The 19,989-nt window shown below is 43.2% G+C and overlaps 1 protein-coding gene across 4 annotated transcripts in view; it reads right to left on the bottom strand.

Annotated features, from left to right (window-relative positions):
- Window positions 1-19,989, bottom strand: part of THEM4 (thioesterase superfamily member 4) — a 66,511-nt gene that overhangs the window by 19,206 nt on the left and 27,316 nt on the right. The window contains exon 1 of one of the 4 annotated variants that reach the window (XM_063440048.1): window positions 414-488. The exons of 2 other annotated variants lie outside the window; for them this stretch is intronic. The gene's annotated coding sequence lies outside the window, so the exon portion shown is untranslated. Of the gene's footprint in view, window positions 1-413; window positions 489-19,989 lie in introns of those variants that run through there. One more of the 4 variants, XM_063440049.1, reaches the window with a different exon arrangement.

Below are 19,989 nucleotides of genomic sequence, written 5' to 3'. Positions count from 1 at the left end.
TCCCTTGCACTGACTGTCCCCCTGTCTCTCTCCCTTGTACTGAATGCCCCCTGTCTCTCTCCCTTGCACTGACTGTCCCCCTGTCTCTCTCCCTTGCACTGACTGTCCCCCTGTCTCTCTCCCTTGCACTGACTGTCCCCCTGTCTCTCTCCCTTGCACTGACTGTCCCCCCTATCTCTCTCCCTTGCACTGACTGTCCCCCTGTCTCTCTCCCTTGCACTGACTGTCCCCCCTGTCTCTCTCCCTTGCACTGACTGTCCCCCTGTCTCTCTCCCTTGCACTGAATGCCCCCTGTCTCTCTCCCTTGTACTGAATGCCCCTTGACTCTGCCCCTAACACTCTATTTAATGTCCTCTCCCCATTATCTCTTGCACCCTGTCTGTCCCTTGAAGCCCCATGCCGTCCTCACTCACCTACAGGCCCAGGTTCAGCGAGGTCTCGTGACGTCACCGACTCATTCAGAGCCCCATCTGCCGGTCGTGTACGTCATCTGTCGGCGCCGCCCACATCACGTGACACAACCTGGGCTGTTACCGGGCGACGCTGCGGCCTGCCAGCAAAATACCCGAGAGTATAAATAATGCAATACCCTGTATACTATCACTGCCCGCCAGGACCCCGCTACCACAATGTGATCATAACATTCACTCAGTGTGCTGCCATATTATAATAATCAATATATCCATGTTAGTTATATAGCATGTTCTATAACCAGAGCCCTGTATGTGTTAATGTGACCCCATTGCTGTCATATTATAATAATCAATATATCCATGTTAGTTATATAGCATGTTCTATAACCAGAGCCCTGTATGTGTTAATGTGAGCCCCATTGCTGCCATATTAGAATAATCACAATATTCATGTTAGTTATATAGCATGTTCTATAACCAGAGCCCTGTATGTGTTAATGTGACCCCATTGCTGCCATATTAGAATAATCACAATATTCATGTTAGTTATATAGCATGTTCTATAACCAGAGCCCTGTATGTGTTAATGTGAGCCCCATTGCTGCCATATTAGAATAATCACAATATTCATGTTAGTTATATAGCATGTTCTATAACCAGAGCCCTGTATGTGTTAATGTGAGCCCCATTGCTGTCATATTATAATAATCAATATATTCATGTTAGTTATATAGCATGTTCTATAACTAGAGCCCTGTATGTGTTAATGTGACCCCATTGCTGTCATATTATAATAATCAATATATTCATGTTAGTTATATAGCATGTTCTATAACTAGAGCCCTGTATGTGTTAATGTGAGCCCATTGCTGTCATATTATAATAATCACTATATTCATGTTAGATATATAGCATGTTCTATAACCAGAGCCCTGTATGTGTTAATGTGACCCCATTGCTGTCATATTATAATAATCAATATATCCATGTTAGTTATATAGCATGTTCTATAACCAGAGCCCTGTATGTGTTAATGTGAGCCCCATTGCTGCCATATTATAATAATCACAATATTCATGTTAGTTATATAGCATGTTCTATAACCAGAGCCCTGTATGTGTTAATGTGAGCCCCATTGCTGCCATAGTATAATAATCAATATATTCATGTTAGTTATATAGCATGTTCTATAACCAGAGCCCTGTATGTGTTAATGTGACCCCATTGCTGTCATATTATAATAATCACTATATTCATGTTAGATATATAGCATGTTCTATAACCAGAGCCCTGTATGTGTTAATGTGACCCCATTGCTGTCATATTATAATAATCAATATATCCATGTTAGTTATATAGCATGTTCTATAACCAGAGCCCTGTATGTGTTAATGTGACCCCATTGCTGCCATAGTATAATAATCAATATATTCATGTTAGTTATATAGCATGTTCTATAACCAGAGCCCTGTATGTGTTAATGTGAGCCCATTGCTGCCATATTATAATATTCACTATATTCATGTTAGTTACATAGCATGCTCTATAACCAGAGCCCTGTATGTGTTAATGTGACCCCATTGCTGCCATATTATAATAATCAATATATCCATGTTAGTTATATAGCATGTTCTATAACTAGAGCCCTGTATGTGTTAATGTGACCCCATTGCTGTCATATTATAATAATCAATATATTCATGTTAGTTATATAGCATGCTCTATAACCAGAGCCCTGTATGTGTTAATGTGAGCCCCATTGCTGCCATATTATAATAATCAATATATTCATGTTAGTTATATTGTGGTGGAATCTCAGTAAAAATAAATTTACTAGGACAAGATTGCCACGTGGTATGTGCATTTGCATATGTTGATGTACCAGTTAAGTCAGTTACACGTAGCTAAGATACAATCAGTAGTGTAAGGAGCATAAGTAGGAATACAGGATATACAAGTATTTCCCCTCCTCCATTGTGCTGGGCAAGCCATGTGGTCAAACAGGATTTTAGTCTCTATTCGGTTGATTAGATAAGAGTATGTGTAGGTTGAACTGATTATGGGAGGAGCTACATGCCTATATAAGGGACCTACACTGTATGATCAGGACTCAGACTTTGCTGTTTTTTGGTGACATTAGTCCCTCTGAGTCCCGGTTGGTGAATCGAATAAAGAATCTCTTCCTTCCTGAAGAAACCTGTGTCCATCTCTCTGTGCTTGGCTTCCGTCAGTTTCTCCGGTATCAATATAGCATGTTTTATAACCAGAGCCCTGTATGTGTTAATGTGACCCCATTGCTGTCATATTATAATAATCAATATATCCATGTTAGTTATATAGCATGTTCTATAACTAGAGCCCTGTATGTGTTAATGTGACCCCATTGCTGTCATATTATAATAATCAATATATTCATGTTAGTTATATAGCATGTTCTATGTGTTAATGTGACCCCATTGCTGTCATATTATAATAATCAATATATTCCTGTTAGTTATATAGCATGTTCTATAACCAGAGCCCTGTATGTGTTAATGTGAGCCCTATTGCTGTCATATTATAATAATCAATATATTCCTGTTAGTTATATAGCATGCTCTATAACCAGAGCCCTGTATGTGTTAATGTGACCCCATTGCTGTCATATTATAATAATCAATATATCCATGTTAGTTATATAGCATGCTCTATAACCAGAGCCCTGTATGTGTTAATGTGACCCCATTGCTGTCATATTATAATAATCAATATATTCATGTTAGTTATATAGCATGCTCTATAACCAGAGCCCTGTATGTGTTAATGTGAGCCCCATTGCTGCCATATTATAATAATCAATATATTCATGTTAGTTATATTGTGGTGGAATCTCAGTAAAAATAAATTTACTAGGACAAGATTCCACGTGGTATGTGCATTTGCATATGTTGATGTACCAGTTAAGTCAGTTACACGTAGCTAAGATACAATCAGTAGTGTAAGGAGCATAAGTAGGAATACAGGATATACGAGTATTTCCCCTCCTCCATTGTGCTGGGCAAGCCATGTGGTCAAACAGGATTTTAGTCTCTATTCGGTTGATTAGATAAGAGTATGTGTAGGTTGAACTGATTACTACCAGGGTACTCTTTATATAGAAAAGACAGGGAAGGCAAGAAAGGGGGAGGGGTGGCCCTGTATGTAAAGAATAGCATAAAATCTAGCCTAATAAAGGTTAGTGAGGCGAACATAGAGTCAGTTTGGGTTACGTTAGAATTTGGTAATCACACAGTAACTCGTGTAGGTGTGATTTATAGGCCCCCAGGACAAATTGAAGAGTTAGATAATCTACTAGTTGAAGAAATAGCTAAAATGACAATGAAGGGGGAAGTTATCATCATGGGTGACTTTAATCTTCCTGATATAAATTGGAAAACAAAAGTAGCTACTTGTGCCAGGAGCACACATATTCTAAACTCCCTACTGGGATTGTCTCTAAAACAAGTCGTTGAGGAGCCAACTCGTAAAGAGGCCATACTAGATTTAGTGTTAACAAATGGAGATTTGGTATCAGATATTACTGTAGGTGAAAGTTTAGGATCCAGTGATCATCAGTCAGTGTGGTTTAATATAAGAACAGTGACTGAGTCACACCACACAAAAACAAAAGTTTTAGACTTTAGAAAAACAGACTTTTCCAAAATTAGAATATGTGTAAAGGAGTCATTATCAGACTGGAGCAATTTAAATGGAGTCCAAAAGAAATGGGATTATTTCAAAGTTGCACTACTGAAGGCAACAGAAAATTGCATTAGGCTTGTCAGTAAAAGCAAAAAATTCAAGAAACCACTGTGGTACTCCACAGATGTAGCCAAAATAGTAAAAAACAAAAAGTTAGCATTTAGTAATTATAAAAAAACCCAGAGTGAGGAAGATAGAATTACCTATAAGATTAGGCAGAAAGAGGCTAAGCAAGTTATAAGAGCTTCCAAATCACACACAGAAGAGAAAATAGCACAGTCAGTAAAAAAGGGGGACAAAACCTTTTTTAGATACATAAATGAGAAAAGAAAAGTAAAACAAGGATTAGTTAGATTAAAAACAAAAGAAGGGGGGGGCGGGGCCTGACCGCCGGCGGGATCAGACGTGCTCTGTCTGAGCTCCCGCTTCAGGGCCTGAAGAATCGGAGCCAACTAGGAGCCAAAGGCAACCACGGGTCCATACTGGTGCCCACTGGGACCCCCAACTGATGGGGCACACGGGGATACCTTTCATGACCCTGACTGGCGCCCGTAGTAACCCGACGAGGCCCGAAGCTCGCTGGAGCTTGAGCCGGGCAGAGACGGCCGCTCTTCCGGGTCTCCGGCAGGCGTCTTGCCTCCCCCCCCCCCTCTGGACCGGGGGGGTTATCCCGGTCTCCATTGGCCGCTACGGCTATACTGACGGGGCCTAAACAACCACCCCACCGAAGAGAGCTTGCAGAACAGGGGTCCTCAAGATGGCCGCCGCGCGCCAACCATGTGCGCGACCGAGCGCGAACAAGCGGTACAAGGGAAAGATCACCCAACTTTGTCCGATGCCAAACTGATCTGCAGCCCAAGTGCCGACCCTGAGATGGCGGCGGCGGCTACGTGACAAGGCACATAGAACTGAGAGCATGAACGCCACATTCACCGCAACCTCCGCAGACCAGAAGCACCAACCGAGCTAAATCCCACAAAGAATAGCGGCAAACACACACCCTAGCACCATAACGAAATACCTACCTCTGGAAGCTCAACACAAGCTCTCGGCTCCGTGAGGAAGGAGGGCCAGGAACCGGCGGCAGAGAAAGGGACACAGCAAGCCAGCGTTCACCTAACAGCAGGAGCCAACAGCCCGCACTCCGAGACACACCTATCTCTGAACACACCGGGGTCCAGGTCAAGCAAGCCGGTTGCCGCAAATCACTCCCGGACTGCCGTGCAGCACCTGTCAATCAACCCCGCGGGAGTCGCAAGGAGGGCATGGGCTGCACGGTCACGAAGAGACTCTCTGAAAACGAACTTTCTGATCTTGGCTCATGGTAATCTTGTTTAAATCGTGGTAATCTTGTTTAAATCGTGGTAATCTTGATATCTCACCTACCACACAGCATCGACCTAAATTCAGATGTTTTTTTTTTGTTTTTTTTTCTTCTACATCTAAAGCCTGTACACAGCAAATAGTACATAATAATACCTGCATGTAACACTAGCCTGTATCTAATATACCTTAAAAAAATGTGCACTGCCTAGCAAACCCTACATGTCATCTATGCCAAGCAGCTCCAGGAATGCCGTTGGGGTACCTAGAGCCAGTTTGTAATAATTATCTGCACTGCAAAAATAAAGAATTAAAAAAAAAAAAAAAAAAAAAAGAAGGAAGGTATGTAGAAGAGGATAAAGGTCTAGCTGACTGCCTCAATGAATATTTTTGTTCGGTATTTACAGATGAAAATGAAGGAAAGGGACCTCAGTTAAGAAAAAGGATAAATGAGTCATTTATTACACGTGAGTTTACAGAGGAAGAGGTTCTATTTCAACTGTCAAAAGTAAAGACAAATAAGTCAATGGGACCTGATGGAATACACCCAAAGCTATTAAAAGAGCTTAGTGGTGTACTAGCAAAACCATTAACAGATTTATTTAACCAATCATTGATAACAGGAGTAGTCCCAGAAGATTGGAAGTTAGCGAATGTTGTGCCCATTCACAAGAAAGGTAATAGGGAGGAGTCGGGCAACTATAGGCCAGTAAGCCTAACTTCAGTAGTGGGGAAAGTGATGGAAACCATGTTAAAGGATAGGATTGTTGAACATCTAAAAACACATGGATTTCAAGATCAGAGACAACATGGGTTTACTTCAGGGAGATCATGCCAAACTAATCTTATTGATTTTTTTGATTGGGTAACTAAAATTATAGATCAGGGTGGTGCAGTAGACATTGCTTACCTCGATTTCAGTAAGGCTTTTGACACTGTTGCACATAGAAGGCTTATCAACAAACTACAATCTTTGAGTTTGGATTCCAATATTGTTGAGTGGGTAAGGCAGTGGCTGAGTGACAGGCAACAGAGGGTTGTAGTCAATGGAGTATATTCGAAGCTTGGGCTTGTCACCAGTGGGGTACCTCAGGGATCTGTACTTGGACCCATTCTCTTTAATATTTTTATTAGTGATATTGCAGAAGGTCTTGATGGTAAGGTGTGTCTTTTTGCGGATGATACTAAGATATGTAACAGGGTTGATGTTCCAGGAGGGATAAGCCAAATGGAAAATGATTTAGGTAGACTAGAAAAATGGTCAGAGTTGTGGCAACTGACATTTAATGTGGATAAGTGCAAGATAATGCATCTTGGACGTAAAAACCCAAGGGCAGAGTACAGAATATTTGATAGAGTCCTAACCTCAACAACATCTGAGGAAAGGGATTTAGGGGTGATTATTTCTGATGACTTAAAGGTAGGCAGACAATGTAATAGAGCAGCAGGAAATGCTAGCAGAATGCTTGGTTGTATAGGGAGAGGTATTAGCAGTAGAAAGAGGGAAGTGCTCATGCCATTGTACAGAACACTGGTGAGACCTCACTTGGAGTACTGTACACAGTACTGGAGACCCTATCTTCAGAAGGATATTGATACCTTAGAGAGAGTTCAAAGAAGGGCTACTAAACTGGTTCATGGATTGCAGGATAAAACTTACCAGGAAAGGTTAAAGGATCTTAACATGTATAGCATGGAGGAAAGACGAGACAGGGGGGATATGATAGAAACATTTAAATACATAAAGGGAATCAACACAGTAAAGGAGGAGACTATATTTAAAAGAAGAAAAACTACCACAACAAGAGGACATAGTCTTAAATTAGAGGGACAAAGGTTTAAAAATAATATCAGGAAGTATTACTTTACTGAGAGGGTAGTGGATGCATGGAATAGCCTTCCAGCTGAAGTGGTAGAGGTTAACACAGTAAAGGAGTTTAAGCATGCGTGGGATAGGCATAAGGCTATCCTAACTATAAGATAAGGCCAGGGACTAATGAAAGTATTTAGAAAACTGGGCAGACTAGATGGGCCGAATGGTTCTTATCTGCCGTCACATTCTATGTTTCTATGATGGGAGGAGCTACATGCCTATATAAGGGACCTACACTGTATGATCAGGACTCAGACTTTGCTTTTTTTTGTGACATTAGTCCCTCTGAGTCCCAGTCGGTGAATCGAATAAAGAATCTCTTCCTTCCTGAAGAAACCTGTGTCCATCTCTCTGTGCGTGGCTTCCGTCAGTTTCTCCGGTATCATTTGGTGCATTGGGCCGGGAAGCTCATCGTTCAACGGTAGCTGAGAAGCAGAGGCGTGAGACGGTCTATCTTTGCCCACGTTCTCTACGGCTGCACCCCTGAACTTCTGCGTGGACCTCCTTTCGTCTCGGCGCCACTGGTCTGTTGTCCAGGAGATCATCGGCCTCTACGTAGTAAGTGCTGGGGTGCCCCTGTCGATGAGTGTGAACCCAGGTTCAGGAACGAGGAGGTAAGACGACCGCTGTTTTAGACGGCGGACCCACTAGGGGTATTGGATACCGATTGTGCGGTAGGCCCATAAGGGGTTTTTTGGAATCTGCCCCCTCCAGTGGAGGGAAGGAGCGAAGGCACACCGCTCAATCGAACGCTCTTTAGTAAGACCGTTTGATTTGGTTTGGAGTCAGGCGGGGTTCTGGTGTAAATAGCCCTAGCCGGACACCGGTGTCTTGTCTAGACTAGCGTTCTAGGGTGTATATTTTGTTTGCTAGGTCGGAGGGACTGGGAGACTAAGCGGCGTCTGTGTAAATTCGGTCCGCTAGATCTCAACCTATCTTGGCTAAGTGGGAAGGCGTGTAAATTTGGAACCCACTAGATTTTTGATAGAGTAAATAGACTAAAAGGGTGCTGTTGTAAATTCCGCCCTCTAGTTCGCTATATGTGGTGCTTGGGCAGTGTGGCTAACCAAAACGTATGTAGATATGATATTAATTTGGAGGGTGGAAGACCGAAGTAGCAAATAAAGTGTACCATGGTAGTCCATCAAGGTACTGGCCAATAGATTAGTTGGGAATTGTAAATGTGTTAAAGATTGTTGTAGTAGCATGTATATCTTGCTAGATAGCGTGAGCTCTGCCGTCTAGCGAGAGTGTGAATAGTGTGTAACTGTATTATAGCCCACGGTACCATAACCATGTATAATTACTGATACTGTAAATAAGTACTAATAATTGTCGTCTATGTTGCATGTTTTAACACCATAACCACTACTAATTGTACTGTGACTTTAAATTGTACTTTAACCTATGCTAACCGTACTGTAACTACTGTTTGTAAAGACGATGTTACTGGGGTATGTTATAGAAGGGTAATTCAAATATAGGGAATTATAGCGTGGGTGACCGTATAGTTTCGCCAAAGGGCACAGTATTAGTTACTTAGTGACTGGTGTAACAGCTGTGTGTGTACGGGAATTCCCTGAGTGTTTTGTTGTGTGCGTTTCACTTAGTAACTGTACCACGTGGTGCTGTTGCCGAGGGAACGGGTATGACCGTTGGTAGAGTGTTTGTATAGTTTCTGTTGGAAACAACGCTCCATTGTTAAGTATGGGCGCGTCAGATTCGACGATTTTGGATCCCTTAGGATCAGGGCCGGTGCAAGGATTTTTGGGTACATAGGCGAAGATGTATTTTTCCGCCCCCCCCCATTCAAAAATAACATCTTCACCTATGTGCCTCTTAACCAGCCCCTCTCCCCGTCCATTATTGGTCCCCTCCCTTCCCTGTCCCTTTGTGTTCTTCTGACAGTCACACACACTCAATGACAAACACAGAGACTCACTGATCTGACACACACACTGATTGACACTCATTGACAGACACACTGATAGTCACATACAGACTCAATGACAAAGATACTCTCACTGATTTGACAGATCTGATTGACACTCATTGACAGACACACTGATAGTCACACACAGACTCAATGACAAAGATACTCTCACTGATTTGACAGACACTCACAAACACACACTGACAGACACACACATACACTGACACACTCATACACTCACATGCAACACTCATACACTTACTCACGCACACACTCACAGTCACTCACAGACACACATACACTCACACACAGTCACTCACAGACACAGACACTCACAGACACTCACAGACACTCACAGACACTCACTCACACAGAGACACATACACACTCACAGACACACAGACACTCACTCACACACACAGACATTCACACAGACAGACACACACACAGACAGACACACACACACACACTCACACACACACTCACACAGACACTCACACAGACACTCACACACACAGACACTCACACACACACACACTCACACACACACTCACACAGACACTCACACAGACACTCACACACACAGACACTCACACACACACACACTCACTCACACACTCTTACACAGACACTCACACAGACACTCACACACAGACACTCTCACACTCTCACACAGACACTCTCACACAGACACTCTCACACAGACACTCTCACACAGACACTCTCACACAGACACTCTCACACAGACACTCTCACACACACACTCTCACACAGACACATCACATACATTCACAAATTATTTTAATAAATAAATAATATCCACCCAGCCTCCCTACCTGGAGAGCTGGTGTGGATCATTCCTTGGGGTCCAGTGGGGCTGGTGGGCGGCGCGCGGCAGTGCTGTGATCAGGCGCGGCGAGGGAGCTCTAACCTGTCTGCTCTGCTCCCTCGCGGGCTGTCTGCTGATGCCGCGGGAGCCGGAATATGACGTCATATTCCGGCTCCCGCGGCATCACTAGACAGCGCGCGAGGGAGCAGAGCAGAGAGGTTAGAGCTCCCTCGCCGCGCCTGATCGCAGCACTGCCGCACTGGGGGCGGAGATGGTGGCCGGCAGGAGGGAGAGTTTTCCCTCCTGCCGGTCACTGAAATCTTGCGCCCCCGGAGCCGGTGCGCCCTAAGGCGGACGCCTGTGCCGCCTTATGGACGCGCTGGCCCTGCTTAGGATGTATGATAAAGAATTTTAAAAAGGGATATACAGTATGTGATTTTGGGGTAAAGATTTCTCCAGCACGCTTGATTACATTGTGTAGTAGGGAATGGCCTACTTTGGTTGCCGCATGGCTGTCACGTGGCAGTTTGGATCCTAATCTGGTTCAGCGTGTACACGTGGCTATATCAGGTAGGCCTGAACTTTACGGCCAGTTTCCATATATTGATTGTTGGAGGCAGGCCGTAAAAGACTCGCCAAAATGGATCCGAGTATGCCACGAGAAACAATGTCGCCTCATGGTGGCCAGGACTCGCTTGTCCACTAAGGCCGTAATTACGCCCATTTTGGACACACCTCCTGAGTCTGAGATCCCTATGCCTGCCCCCTTACTCCTCCTCCACCGGAAGAGGACAAGGAGGTGATGCTGGAAACGCTCCTCCCCTTGCCCCGTTGTCCCCACCTACTTCCTCCTCTAGCTCAGAGCCCAGCCCTCTTGTTTTAAACCCTCCCCTCTCAGTACCTACCTCTGTCAACTCCACCTACCCAGATTTGGCGCCATTTCTAGTTCCTGGTCAGGCTCCTCCTAGCCCGGCCCGGAATATTTTACTCACCGACCTCCCCCTTAGTAAAGCGTTCCCTTCCCTTTGTCTTACTACCCCTCGACCGGAACCCCTATCTGACGTTCCTAAACGAAGCCCCATACTAACCCGACAATTGACCGGTACCCTACAACCCCGACATTATCAAATGCCACTTCGACTGACACCTGGCCCGACACACATTAACGGTGACGGCCAGATTTATGTTCCCTTCACAACTACTGATCTATTTAATTGGAAGACCCATAACTCCTCATACACCGAAAAGCCTCAAGCCATGACGGATTTGTTTACCTCCATAGTCCAGACACATAATCCCACTTGGGCTGATTGCCAGCAACTGCTTATGACATTGTTTAATAACGAGGAAAGGACAAGGATAAACCAAGTGGCAATTAAAGTGCTGGAAGAAGTGGCCCGTACACAAAATCAGGCCAATCCGGCAACATGGGCCGCAGCACATTATCCAAACACTGATCCGGAATGGAATATCAATGGCGCAGATATGGCCCATTTAAAAGCATACAGGGACGCTATTATTGCTGGCATGAAAGCTGGAGGAAAGAAGGCGATTAACATGTCTAAGACGGCTGAGGTATTGCAGAAATGTGATGAATCGCCCAGTGTCTTTTATGACCGATTATTGGAGGCATACCGCTTGTATACCCCCTTTAATCCGGAGGCCCCTGAGAATTCCCGGATGGTTAACTCTGCCTTTGTCAGCCAAGCCTACGGAGATATAAAGCGCAAGCTACAAAAGTTAGAAGGGTTTGTAGGGATGTCCATAACCCAACTAATGGAGATAGCGAATAAAGTGTACATGAACAGGGAAACAGAGACAAAGAAAGAGGAAGAGCGCAAGATGCGTAGAAAGGCAGATATGCTAGCGGTAGCAATCGCAGGCGTAGATAGAAGGGAAAAGGAAGTATATAGGGGAACAGATAGAGGCGATAGTAAGTGGAATGGGGAACCCCTGAGTAGAAATCAGTGCGCATACTGTAGGGAAGAAGGGCATTGGAGAAGTGAGTGTCCGCGAAAAGAACAGTATGAGAGAGACAGACCTAGGGCAGGATATGGTAATTATAGAGGCAGAGCGAGAGGTAGAGGAGGTCCTGGAGGGAATAATGGTAGCAATAGAGGAAGTGTTAGAGAAAACAGGTATTATCCAGCAGCGCAGAGATCCCGCGATAGAGAAGATAGGGACTTTGTAGGATTGGCTGACATGGTCATGGAGGACTATTGATACCGACCGGGCTCTATCCCCCTTGGCCGAGCGGAGCCTATGGTCGATGTATCAATACGGGGGAAAAGGAGTGCGTTCATGATCGATACTGGTGCTGAACATTCGGTGGTGACTGACCTAGTTGCTCCTCCATCCGGAAGAACTATCACCGTAATAGGAGCAACTGGAAGGAGTGCTGCTAAACCGGTTCTTAAAAGTCGACTCTGTACATTGGGAGGCCACGTAGTAAAACATCAATTCCTTTATATGCCTGAATGTCCAGTCCAACTGTTAGGACGTGATTTGTTGTCAAAACTACAAGCGCAGATAACGTTTCTACCAAATGGAACAACATCTTTAAAGTTCAATGGACCTTCAGGTATAATGACAATATCTGTACCAAAGGAAGAAGAGTGGTGACTTTATACAGCGTTGACTAGCCAAAACCCTAAGAGTGATGAATCCTTGTTTAATATACCAGGAGTGTGGGCAGAGAACAACCCACCAGGACTTGCTCGCAATATCCCACCAATTCGAATCGAACTGAAACTTGGGGTCTATCCAGTGAGCTTAAGGCAATATCATATCCCACAAAAGGCCAAGAAGAATATACAATCGTATTTGGATAAGTTCATACGGTATGGTATCCTAAAATTCTGTACTTCCCCCTGGAACACCCCATTGTTGCCTGTTCAAAAGCCCGGTACAGATGAGTATCGCCCTGTGCAGGACTTGAGAGCAGTCAATGATGCGGTCGTAAGTATACACCCAGTTGTGCCCAATCCATATAACCTGCTTGCTTTAATTCCGGGCGGGGCTACCTATTTCACTGTCTTAGATCTCAAAGATGCCTTCTTTTGCCTTCGAATTGCTGCGGAAAGCCAGTGTATCTTCGCATTCCAATGGGAAAATGCTGTAACGGGCTCGAAACGCCAGATGACTTGGACAAGACTGCCCCAAGGGTTTAAAAATTCACCCACCCTATTTGGATCAGATTTAAGTCAAGACTTACTGGATTTCAAGTCCATCCCAGGAGAGTGTGTACTATTGCAATATGTAGATGATTTGTTGATAGCGGCAGTTACAAGAGAAATATGTCAGCAAGCAACACATGATCTACTACACATTCTCTGGAAGGCAGGATACAAGATGTCCAGGAAGAAAGCTCAGTTGTGTCGGCCAACTGTCAAGTATCTGGGATTCCATATCTCTGAAGGTCAAAGGATAATGGGGCCAGAGAGAAAAGAAGCTGTATGCCAAATACCAATACCCAAGAATAGAAGACAAGTGCGGGAATTCTTGGGGGCAGCAGGTTGTAGAGTTGGGTAAAACTATGGAGGAGGTACAGAAATGGGTACAAGATAGATTACCTGTGAATATTTATCCCCCTGTTCATAGCTATCATCCAGGAGATCAAGTGTGGATTAACCCCTTAAGGACACATGACATGTGTGACATGCCATGATTCCATTTTATTCCAGAAGTTTGGTCCTTAAGGGGTTAAAGAGTGGAACAGTATACCGTTAGGGCCTAAGTGGAGGGGTCCTTATGTTGTTCTTTTGTCTACCCCTACAGCAATAAAGGTGGCTGAAGTGACTCAGTGGATTCATCACTCCAGGGTTAAACCAGCAGCAGTAGATTCTTGGCAAGCTACACCAGATCCAGAGAATCCCTGCAAGATCCGGTTAAAGCGCATGACTCAGTCGGAGTAACGAGGAGATATTGGGATTACAAGTGTGTTTAAAGAGATCAGTAAGTGAGTGTTTTGTCGGCCATAATAAAGCCAGACCACTCACCCACGTGACATAGCCAGGGTGTCTCGAAGGGACCTCTGTGAAGGGAAGAGAGGACCTGCAGAACTCCATTCCTTGCAGCCCTTACATCCTGGAAGCTGAGGTGCCATCGCACGGACGAAGACTGAGGATGAAGACGTCGAAAGACGTGCTCTTGATAATGTGTATTTTTATGTTTTTTATTATTCAGGAAGGTAGAGGTACCGACACACCTAGCTGTGAGGTTTGCATTAAGACTACTATAACAGGTAATCATATTTCCCAGACCCTAATTTGGCATTCACAATATGAATGTAAAGGATATGATTGTTACTAAGTTGCCTACCAAACCGTATTGTAAGTCTATGGAGTGTAACCCAGTCCATATACTTATTAATAATCATGAACAATTTTTAGATGGGTTTGGTAACTTATTTGGGTTCCAGATATATGGGACGGGTTTGGATCCTGGGACAATATTATTTATAGGGATAGAGACCGATACCGTAGCATCCCAAACTCATCAGGTTTTCCATTCTTTTTATGAAGAGATGAGTGTAGAAAATAAGATTCCCCATAATGCTAAGAACCTGTTTATTGATCTAGCCGAGAGTATTGCTGGTAGTCTTAATGTGACCAACTGCTATGTGTGTGGAGGTACTAATATGGGAGACCAATGGCCCTGGGAAGCAAAGGAGGTTCTGAGACAATTGAACAGATAACATCTTCTAAAGCCGATTATCAAATGAGTGTTAGAGGTAAATCTGAGTGGCGATTAAAGACCTCCATTATAGGTTATGTTTGCATAGCAAGAAAAGGAATAATGTTTAACACATCTGTAGGAGAACTAACTTGTCTAGGGCAAAAAGCTTATGATGATACTACAAAGAATACAACCTGATGGTTGGCTTCAAATGTCTCAGAACCACCTAACCCGTTTGCAAGTTATGCCAATTTAAAGGACGTGTGGTTTGATCTATCACATCTAGTTGGAAAGCCCCAGCAAATTTATACTGGATCTGTGGTAAGAAGGCCTATTCGGAGTTACCACAGGACTGGGAAGGGGCATGTGTGTTAGGTATGCTCAAACCATCCTTCTTCTTGTTGCCTATTGAAACAGGAGAGACTTTGGGAGTTAAAGTATATGATGTGAATCATAGGAAGAAAAGGGGACCCCTAGAGATAGGTACCTGGGAAGATGATGAATGGCCTCCCCAGCGCATCATAGATTATTATGGGCAAGCCACTTGGGCAGAAGATGGTACTTTCGGATATAGGACCCCAATATATATGCTCAACCGCATTATAAGATTACAGGCAGTGGTTGAGATAATTACCAATGAGACATCACAAGCGCTCAATCTCCTAGCGAAACATAATACTAGGATGAGGACAGCCGTTTACCAAAATAGATTAGCCTTGGATTACCTATGGGCAGTAGAGGGAGGTGTATGTGGGAAGTTTAACCTAAGCAATTGTTGTATTCAAATAGATGATGAAGGGCAAGCAATAGCTGAGCTTACTAGCCATATGGTTAAACTAGCGCATGTGCCTACCCAGGTATGGAAAGGGTATAATCCAAGTAGTTGGTTTGGTAATTGGTATGAGCAGTTTGGAGGACTTAAGACATTCGTAGGTGGAGTCATGCTAATTTTGATGCTGTGCCTTCTCCTACCATGTCTGATTCCTTTGGTAGTTAGGTCTGTGCAGAGCATTATAGAGAATATAGCAGAGAGAAAGGCTGCTGCACAGATAATGGCTATATATAGGTATGAGGCTCTAAATCAGGGAGAACTAGTACAGGAAGAGGAATGTTGAGGGATTCATGTCATTAGTCGCAAAGTCTGGTCTGGTTCATAGCAACCTGAGGTGTAAGCAAACTATGGTTAAGTGATGCATCTGGAATTGTGAAATATCAGAAGCATCAAAGGGGGGAATGTGGTGGAATCTCAGTAAAAATAAATTTACTAGGACAAGATTGCCACGTGGTATGTGCATTTGCATATGTTGATGTACCAGTTAAGTCAGTTACACGTAGCTAAGATACAATCAGTAGTGTAAGGAGCATAAGTAGGAATACAGGATATACAAGTATTTCCCCTCCTCCATTGTGCTGGGCAAGCCATGTGGTCAAACAGGATTTTAGTCTCTATTCGGTTGATTAGATAAGAGTATGTGTAGGTTGAACTGATTATGGGAGGAGCTACATGCCTATATAAGGGACCTACACTGTATGATCAGGACTCATACTTTGCTGTTTTTTGGTGACATTAGTCCCTCTGAGTCCCGGTCGGTGAATCGAATAAAGAATCTCTTCCTTCCTGAAGAAACCTGTGTCCATCTCTCTGTGCTTGGCTTCCGTCAGTTTCTCCGGTATCAATATAGCATGTTCTATAACCAGAGCCCTGTATGTGTTAATGTGACCCCATTGCTGTCATATTATAATAATCAATATATTCATGTTAGTTATATAGCATGCTCTATAACTAGAGCCCTGTATGTGTTAATGTGACCCCATTGCTCTCATATTATAATCAATATATTCATGTTAGTTATATAGCATGTTCTATAACCAGAGCTCTGTATGTGTTAATGTGAGCCCCATTGCTGCCATATTATAATAATCAAAATATTCTTGTTAGTTATATAGCATGTTCTATAACTAGAGCCCTGTATGTGTTAATGTGAACCCATTGCTGCCATATTAGAATAATCACAATATTCATGTTAGTTATATAGCATGCTCTATAACCAGAGCCCTGTATGTGTTAATGTGAGCCCCATTGCTGCCATATTATAATAATCACAATATTCATGTTAGTTATATAGCATGCTCTATAACCAGAGCCCTGTATGTGTTAATGTGAACCCAATTGCTGCCATATTATTGTGCCAGCTCTGCAACATCCTTCTACAATTCCACCCTCTCCTCTCAACTAGACATCATGGCACATCCTACATTTAAACGCAGCAAGCGCCCCCAACAACAACCTTGGCACACCAAGATGACTCGAAGCCTCCAAAAATGCCCCAGAATTGCCGAACGCTGTTGGAGAAAGTCTCACTGTGTGTCTGACTTTCTCTACTATAAATTTATGATGAGCTCATACAGCTTGGCTCTTTCCTCTGCAAAAGTAAAGTACTTCAATACCCTCATAACCACACTCTCCTGCGAACCCAAACGACTATTTCAGACATTAAATTTTTCTTCGCCCTCCTCCACCTACTAACTTGACCGCCTCAAACTTTGCAACTCACTTCACTGACAAAATCTCTACAATCAGGGAAGAGATCTCTCACCTTTCTTCTTCCCCTTACAATACTTCCTTGAACCTCACTCCCTCTGCCGTTCTATGTTCATTCGCACCCGCTACAGCGGAAGAGGTTTCTGCTGTGCTCCAGTCCCCCGCCCCACCACCTGCTCCCTAGATCCAATTCCCTCACATCTCATCCGTACTATGTCTTCTTTTCTTTCTCTACCTCTCACTAAAATTCTCAATCTCTCTCTCTCTCCTCTGGCATATTTCCGTCGCCCTTCAAACATGCAACTATAACCCCAATTCTAAAGAAGCCCAACCTTGAACCTAACTCCCCATCCAACTACCGTCCTATCTCGCTACTGCCTTTTGCATCCAAGATCCTTGAAAGAGTTGTGTATGCGAGATTGACAGACTTCCTCGAGTCAAACTCTCTGCTAGATCCGCTTCAGTCTGGTTTCCGCGCTAAGCACTCTGTGGAAACGGCACTGACCAAAGTATCCAATGACCTACTCGCTGCAAAATTTCGTGGTCACTACTCTATCCTAATTCTCCTTGACCTGTCTGCAGCTTTTAACACTGTTGATCATCAACAGCTTCTTCTCATCCTCCGCAATATTGGTCTACAAGATATTGCTCTCTCCTGGTGCTCCTCCTACCTCTCCCAGCGGTCTCTCAGTGTTTCTTTCTCTGCCTCTGCTTCTTCTCCCCAACTCCTCCCTGTTGGTTTCCTACCAAGGTTCAGTCCTTGGTACCCTACTGTTCTCCATCTATACTGCCTCCCTTGGTAATCTTATTGGCTCCTTTGGCTTCCAATATAATTTTTATGCGGATGACACGCAAATCTATCTGTCCTCTCCTGATCTCTCCGTCCTTCTTGACTAGTGTCTCTGAATGCCTCTCTGCTATTTCTAACTGGATGGCTGTCCACTTCCTTAAACTCAACTTGACCAAATCTGAAATTCTGGGAGAGTGCTGGGAGAGGTAGGAGGAGCACCAGGAGAGAGCCATATCTTAATGCAGCAACTTATATATATGGACAATATGAGTACACATTCATCGATATATACAGGAGATACATGGGTCCAATTTGAGAGGATTATTACAATAAGTTTTGAAAATGTCAATTTTACATATTGAAACTTTATTGCTTTGTATAACACAGTTTTCTTATTTGAAATTTCATTATTTGGTAAATACTTTATTTGAATTTTTTTCTGTCCAACCAAAGTGTGTGTTGGTTCCATTAAAGTACTACTAAAGGCACCCAGACTTCAATGAAGTGGTCTTCCTGACAGCCACTAGAGGCACTTCCCCTGTGAGAAACGAGTCGGACTCTGTTTTCAATCAAATCCTGCTCCTAGGGAGCATTCGAGTGACGCAGCATGGGAAGTTACAGTGCATGTACACTAGCTTCCCGGTGCTTGCTTCAGGGGAAGCATTTGATTGGCTGAGATCATTAATCTGTGTATTCTTATAGAGTGTTGCGTCTTTTCTGACACTAGATTACGGATTAACCCTCCATGAAACTATTATACCCGTGTCTAGGAATACTGATGTAAAAAGAAAAATAGATGAATAGTACTGAGTAATAAAATAAGGATCATATTTAATGTTCTCACAGTCAAATACATTTAATTAATGATGTGTAAAATGGATACATATTTTTATGATGCTTGTTTGGTCTAGATCATTGTAAAGGATCTTATTATTTATTGTTCTCACAGTCAAATGCATTTAATTGATGGTGTGTAAGACGGATACATATTATTTTTATGATGTTTGTATGTTGATCTAGATCAAACAAGCATCATAAAAAATAATATGTATCCGTTTTACACATCATTAATTAAATGTATTTGACTGTGAGAACATTAAATAATATGATAATTATTTTATTATTATTACTGAGTCAGTATTATTCATATATTTTTCTTTTTACATCAGTATTCCTAGACATAATAGTATCATGGCGGGTTAATCCGTAATCTAGTGTCAGAAAAGACGCAACCCTCTCCATCAAATTTATACCGACCTATCATCTAAGAGATCAGGATTTAAAACCATGGATACTTACCTGTGCTGGGTTCCCCTCTGATGAGCTGACTGGCGAAACGCGCGCGTCAGGGGCTCCGGTAGCGTTTCAATATACCGTAAGATGTCAGCATGTTACTACCGTATCGTGGAAATAGACATCTTCGTTACCTCAGGTAATGCTTGATTAATCTTCCACCAATATCTACATTGTGCCTCTGAGAAACGGAGGCTTGGGTATTAAGAGGCAACTATTCATCTGATATTAGACACCACTGCAGGATAGTTGCGGCGATATTTAGCTACCACAGCTTTTAATCATTTCAGTAACTCTTCTATGTGCTTTAGTCTCTTTATTATATTTTGAAGCATTGGGCAAGGTGGGCTATTAGTGAGAGAGCAGCTTTTGGGCAAGGGGTGCCCTCGAAGGCACATTAGTCGGACTCTCTATCCAGATGCTGCCCCCATAAACACATCGCAAGCAGCTACCCACACATATGGTCCCAGAAACAAATATACACATGCTCACAGAGACATACATTCACACACAAGGATACTCAATGTCAGTCACACGTTATAGTAGTCATTGCCACACTCAGAAATACACACAGCGAGGTACACGTTGTGACTGTG

This window comes from Pelobates fuscus, chromosome 13, assembly GCF_036172605.1.
Source record: "Pelobates fuscus isolate aPelFus1 chromosome 13, aPelFus1.pri, whole genome shotgun sequence".
In the NCBI taxonomy this organism is placed as follows: Eukaryota; Metazoa; Chordata; class Amphibia; order Anura; family Pelobatidae; genus Pelobates; species Pelobates fuscus.
This window is presented reverse-complemented; position numbering and strand designations above follow the sequence as displayed.